Source organism: Rhinopithecus bieti, unplaced genomic scaffold, assembly GCF_001698545.2.
Source record: "Rhinopithecus bieti isolate Rb0 unplaced genomic scaffold, ASM169854v2 scaffold_1561, whole genome shotgun sequence".
In the NCBI taxonomy this organism is placed as follows: Eukaryota; Metazoa; Chordata; class Mammalia; order Primates; family Cercopithecidae; genus Rhinopithecus; species Rhinopithecus bieti.
The window spans coordinates 806673-813436 of NW_016803640.1; positions in this window are offsets into that span (position 1 = coordinate 806673).

The following is a 6764-nucleotide window of genomic DNA, read 5'->3' on the forward strand; positions in this document are numbered from 1 at the left end:
AAAAAAAAAAAAAAAAAAAAAAAAAAAGTTTCTCTTTATTTGAGCAGAATGGAGGTGGGCCATCTAACTCTAACATAGAATGAGTGGTCTGGCTTGGTGAAAAGAGAATGCTAGGCCTCTTTGCACCACATAAGTGCCCATTTAGTCCTCTTATAACCATATTAGTTGCTCATTTTTCCTGCCTTGGCCATGGTTTCATGGAATTACTGTTTGAAAATATGCATGGATTCTACAATACTATGATGTAAGAAATATATATGTAATATTCACTAGTTTTTTACAATAAGTGGTTGTGGCTATCTATTGATTTAAGGTAGAAATCCCATAATGTTCAGAACATTTTGAATACTTCGAATTAATAGTATACTTTGATAAAGGAAATTAATAACTGACAAATTAGAATAAAATTAAAATGAATAAATAGTACTTTTAGATTTTGTATTTAAGAATTTTGATTTGAAATTTTAAAATTAAGACATTTATAGTTTTTTGAATGATTAATTCTTATTAGAAATATGATTCCATCTATTTTGAGTGAGCCTAAGATTCTCTGATACTGACCAGGATTCATTTGAATTTTCCCAAATAATGACAGTTAATGTATATATGGAATTATATATGTCATGAAAAGACATAAGAATTTCATATGGAGGAATTCTTTTAATATTTGTGGCAATCCTAAATGTTAGGCTGTACTGTTATTCCATTTTATACATAATAAAATTAAGATTTGAAGGGGTAAGTGACTTGCCCAAGGTCAAACAGTATGAGGTGGACCTAAGATTTGAACCTGGCAGACTGGCTCCAGATTCCATGCTTTTACTACAATGGTATATTGCCTCCCTTTTTTACTGATGAGAACACGTGTAAAAATTAGAGCAGTACAAATATGTGAGTGATATGTGTGCCTTTTTGCTTTGAAGGGAGAGGAGGAATGAGGATTACCAATAATATTCTCTCTTCAGTGAAGTACCAGATTAAAGCCCAAGCCAAACATATTTGACTAAATCTGGAAAATAGTTGGAAAAATAAGGGGGGCCAACCACGAGGAACCAAAGCTAGGAATCAGCTTGGCAGACCCCAGACACCACCACAGGTCTAGACTGGTATGTGGTCAAAGCCAATGTGACAGAGAGGTGCGTGCACATGGTCTAGGATGGTCAGGGCAGTCAGAACAGAAAAATCAGCAAGAGCAGTCAAGATGATGTATAGAATAAGTCAGTGATTCTTACACTTTAGATCTTTCATTTTAAGCCCTTTGATTTGACTTTCTGATCACAAGTACTGATTATGATACAAATAACTAAAATCATTTATGAATTGAGCTCCTGACTGAGGAAGATACAAATAAGTTCTTTAACCACCTCACAATGATTTTAACACATCCAGATAATTTTTCTTTGGAAGAATGAAACAGACATAGTAAACAGATGGAGCTGAATTATTGCACTGGTGATGGTAATTCCTACTTCCTAGACCCTCAATTCTCCCCTAGTTCCTTTATTCCAAAGAACAGCTTTTAAAACTCTGCTTTCTGTTCTTACCTCTACGCAGTATCTCTGTTTAATTCTGGTTACCAAGAGTTGCCACAAAACACTTCCAACCAATACAATATTAGTCTCCCCTAAACTGAAAAAGTTATCTCTCATTCCGTCACCTTCTTTATCAAAACCCCGTTAAAAATGAGTAAATAGTACTTCTTAGATTTTGTATTTAAGAATTTTGATTTGAAATTTCCTTTATTAGGGATAAATTTAAAGTGACAGCCATTTGTACTACAGGTATGCATACTAACTTTATTCTGTAATGTATAGTTATCCAATATTTTGGTGCTTTTTGTCCACTTATATTTACATCTCCCCCAACTCTATCATATGATATGGTTCTGGATGTAATAATAAGCATTCAACAAATTCATATTGAATTGAAGCATCACTATCACTATTCTACTATTGTAAGTTCTGTGTACTTCATTGTATATAAACATTCTCATCATATTAGGAAACTTATTTTTTAGTACATTCATAGTATCTTTAGCAAAGGAGTGGATACTTGTCTTTCAGCAAGGAATACACACTTTCAGCCTGGCTATTATGCTATTGCATTAAATTCAACCTTATTTTAAAATACATCAATTTTCTTTATAGCTAGACACACATAAACAAAAAGTTTGACCATATTCCCATCTTTGACATTCTCCAGGCAGACCCTACCACTGAATGCTTTGATACAGTAACTCATAGGTTATTTTAAAGTTACTTATCTGACAACCCAGCTGAAAATCAGCAGACAAAGAGTTCCAAACAGAAACCATAAACTCTATGAAACAGAATCTCGGGTAAGTTATTTATTTTCTTCAAACTGCAGTGTCCTTAGTTGTAAAATGAAAATGAATAATAATTCTAATCTGCAGTATTGTACTAAGGACTAAATGAGATAAAGTCACTAAAGTGTTTACTGCAGATAGTGACACAAATACCAATGTATTTGAGAGAAGCAGGTTAAAACAAAGCATGAGCTTTACTATAGAAAAGTCTCTCAGACTTCTGTTCAAAAAATGTTTTATTCATTTTTTTTTTTTTTTTTTTTTTTTTTTTTTTTTTGTACATAGCTCTTAGAAACCTGGTTATCTGTTTTCCATGCTACAACAGACTAAGATTAGCAAAGTGAAACATTGGTAGGGGAAAGCTCAGAGCACCCATCACTTTGGCTGGCACACAGTGGCTCTTCTATAAATGTTTATTTGTTATCATTGCCATTGTCAGCTAAGAGCAGGACATTTACAGTCACCTTGCCTCAGCCAGGTGCTTGAGGAGGCACGTATAAAAAACAAATTGTAAAGAAGTAATCATGAACCTCAAAGCAAGTATCATGCAAATATAGCCCTACACATATTTATGTAGGCACTGAGGGACTCAGAATATTTACACACAATAGGAGTGTGTTCAGTGTATAAAAAGCAATGGATCTAGGCTTAGTCTCCAATCAAGGTCTTCCTCTCATAAGCTGTGTGACCCTCAGAAAAATGTTTACTCACTCTGTAACCTCAGTGGCCCCAGCAGATAAAGGGAGATAACAATAACTACTTCGCAAGGTTGTTTTGAAGACCAAATATATGTGTGAAGTGCCTGGCACATAAGCGTATTTAGTACACATTGCGTAAGGTGGCAAAGAGATGGATAATACAATTTAGAATAATTTAATTTTTTACTTAAAAGTTTTCTTTTTTTGGCCGGGCGCGGTGGCTCACGCCTGTAATCCCAGCACTTTCGGAGGCCGAGGCGGGCGAATCACGATGTCAGGAGATGGAGACCATCCTGCTAACACGGTGAAACCCTGTCTCTACTAAAAATACAAAACATAAGCCCGGCTTGGTGGTGGGCGGCTATAGTCCCAGCTATTCGGGAGGCTGAGGCAGGAGAACAGCGTGAACCCGGGAGGCGGAGTTTTGAGATCGCGCTGCAGCCTGCGTGACAGAAGAAGACTCCGTCTCGAAAGAAAAAAAAAAAAAGAAAAAAAAAAGGTTTTCTCTTTTAAGGTTTTGCATTAAAACTGTAAGCCTCAATGATCCAGAGACTTTATTCAGGTAGAATTCTTCATTCTTAGACAATGTTAGACAAATAAAGCATTACTATCTATGAATTAGAAACACACACACCATTTTTAAAAGCATTGTAAACACGAGTTAAAGGCAAATATTGGATTTTAGTAATTATTTCACTATATATTACATATATATAAAATCATCAAGAGGTACTCCTTAAATATATACAATTGTAATAGTTAATTCTACCTCAGTAAAGCTGGGCAACTTAAAACATAGAAAACATACACACAAAAGATTCATGACCTTAATATGTAAAGCTATCCTAAGAGTTAATACAAAAACATTGTGGAACAAAAGTAGAATGAATGATAACTGGTGTATATATGTATATATATTACACATATACATTGACTAGGATGTGGGGAAATAAGCATTTTTACACACTGCTAGTCTGCCTGTAAGGTAGGTTCCCAATTTATATCAAAAGCTTCAAATGTTTATTCTTTCATCCAGTTATACTAAAGAACATATTCAAGAGTTAATACAAAAGAATATTCACCTCTTATAGACTGAAAATATCATTGTTTGTGTTCAATTAATATGAAAATGGTTAAATGAATTGTAAATTACAGCGTACATTAAGTAGTATATATTAATTTATGCAATTAAAGCTTGTACACACATGGTCCAAAAAACATGATCATAATATAACGTTAAGGGAAAAGCAACAAAACATGTATTGAATATTGAACATCACAATAACAGTAGATAAAGAAGAAAGCATACTTTAAAAAACTACATGCACATGTAAAAATGTAGATGCAAATTATATGGACATGTGATAACAATTATTTGGAATTATTTTGGGTGATTCTCGATTTCTTCTTTTTGCCTATTTTAATTTTCTGCATTCTTTACCTTCACCACATAGCCCTTTTACAATAGAAAACATAATGGAAATGAATGTATATTGATTTGTATATAACCTACTTATAAACAATACCATTTATTAGAAAATGTGTAAAGTATATCTTCAATAATCTTATATTTACATATTATTTGTAATTTTCCATACAATATTGTCTTAAAACCGAGTGACTTGAACAAAGTCATTTCACAAATAAGGGAGACAGCTCTATCATAAATGGAATTCTTCTTAAAGTCCATGGCCCTTTCTGCTATACTGAAAGTTGGCTTCCACTTAATCTCTGCATGGCAGTAAAACAAGTCAACTTAATATTAAATAACTATACTATCACAAGAATCCTATTCTGGATATTTTTAGAGCTATCCAGCATATCATCATTTTTCATTTCATTGAGTTTTCTTCATGACAAGTTTGGACTGCAAATTCTTTTCAGAGTGGAAAGTTCAAATTAAAATGTCAGTTTTGATTCGATGAAGATGCTTTACTTTCAAAATATTTAAGACAAATATTTTCATTAAAACCAAGATGATTGGATGATAGAGTATGTAAATGTTGTGGTAAGTTCTATCATTTACTAAAAATATTTTAAGCCTTATTACACAAATTCCGGAATTTTATATTGCATAAAAATTTTAGTCTCCAAAATATACATGTGCACATGTATATTTATATAAATATTTAAAACATATGTAACAAGTTCAAGGATCTTATGCTATAGTTTGTCAACATCCATGATAAACAATCCAACCTGTTGACAAGCAGTCTCCAACAATTATTGACAATGATAACATCCATTATACTCTGTATTCTAATGCAGCTCTCAATGATGAATTGCTATGGATTTTGTTACATTTAATTTCTTTCCATACATACATAGTAACTCCTTTAGGATCCTTTTCCTTTATGGGAGATCAATGTAGACTTTTGGGGTTCACTTTAGTCTAGGTTGAAAGCCTCCAGACACACAAAATGAACTTTCTATATATCTTTCATTATTCAGAAAAATTGCACAATTTACAATACACCCACCACCCTACCCTCCAAATGGTTGAGCATTTAACAAATAACCTATGAAAGCCAGATCTCATAGGCAAGTTTCACTTGAATTTGCTTCACAATCAAGTTTCACTTGATTGTGTACGGATCCCTTCAACCATGGTGCAAAGAACTCTAATGGTTTATGGGAAGAGTTTCACACAAATTTTATTTCACCTCCCCTTCTTCCTCTGCCTAGGACCTATAAAGATCTCTGACTCCCCTCTCTCAGCAACATCTCCCCTTGTTTCACTCTTGTCTAAAATTTTCAGCAAGGATGAGAAGGAAAGGACTTCTTTTAGTTCTTTCTCCTCTGGGAATTCTTGAGTACTCTTTCCCAGACCACAGGAAGCTAAATCAGAGTCACATAGAGGTTGATAATGAGGTCCTAAACATTGTACTACTTTTCTCTCTTTTCTTCCTCCTTTTCTCTTTTTCTCCTAGCCTTCATCTTGATTCTCCAGTTCACATAAACACCACCAACCCTTCTTGAGATCCATCCCCCACAATATGGCCTAGCTTTAAAAGAAATAAAGGAGGTCTCCCAATAACACACACTCTAGGTCATTGCAGTCACTGCTGTGTGTGTGTGTGTGTGTGTGTGTGTGTGCCTTTTTTAAAAACCACTCAGGACCACTGATAGAGTCCATCTCAGCCGTACATGGCTTAGCAAGCGTATTGTATATGTCTTACTTTTAATTGGTTTTATTATACACCAAAACACAATTATACATAAGCAATCACAAGTATATTCTTTTTAACAGATTCAACCCAGTTGCCAAAGTGCTTAAAATCAGGGATTCTACCTGATTCAACCAGATGTTTTTAACTTAGGCATGGCAAAATCAGAATTGGACAGACCTATGAAAAACCAAAGTAAAGACAGTTTTGATAATATCCAATTTTAGAAGGATTATCTAAGTCAATCTCCAATTCAAGTAACAATCATTATAGAGTACTTAGATTTTAGTACTAGTATAACTTTATTGTGTGTTACAATAGCAAAATAAGATGAATTGGGTGAGAACTCAGGAAATATATACACAAAAAAATTAGAAAACAAGGGGAACATGTAAAATAGCACATAATAAAAAGAAAATTACCAAATGAAAAACCAGAAATACTGAATAAGTGTTTAATGAAATGTTCAAGTGAAAAATTAGTAAAAGGATGTTTTGTGGAGGGTATGGAACTCAAAATGGACTATGTGGATGAGAAACATTTCAGGAAAGAACATGAGAAAGGACACAGAAG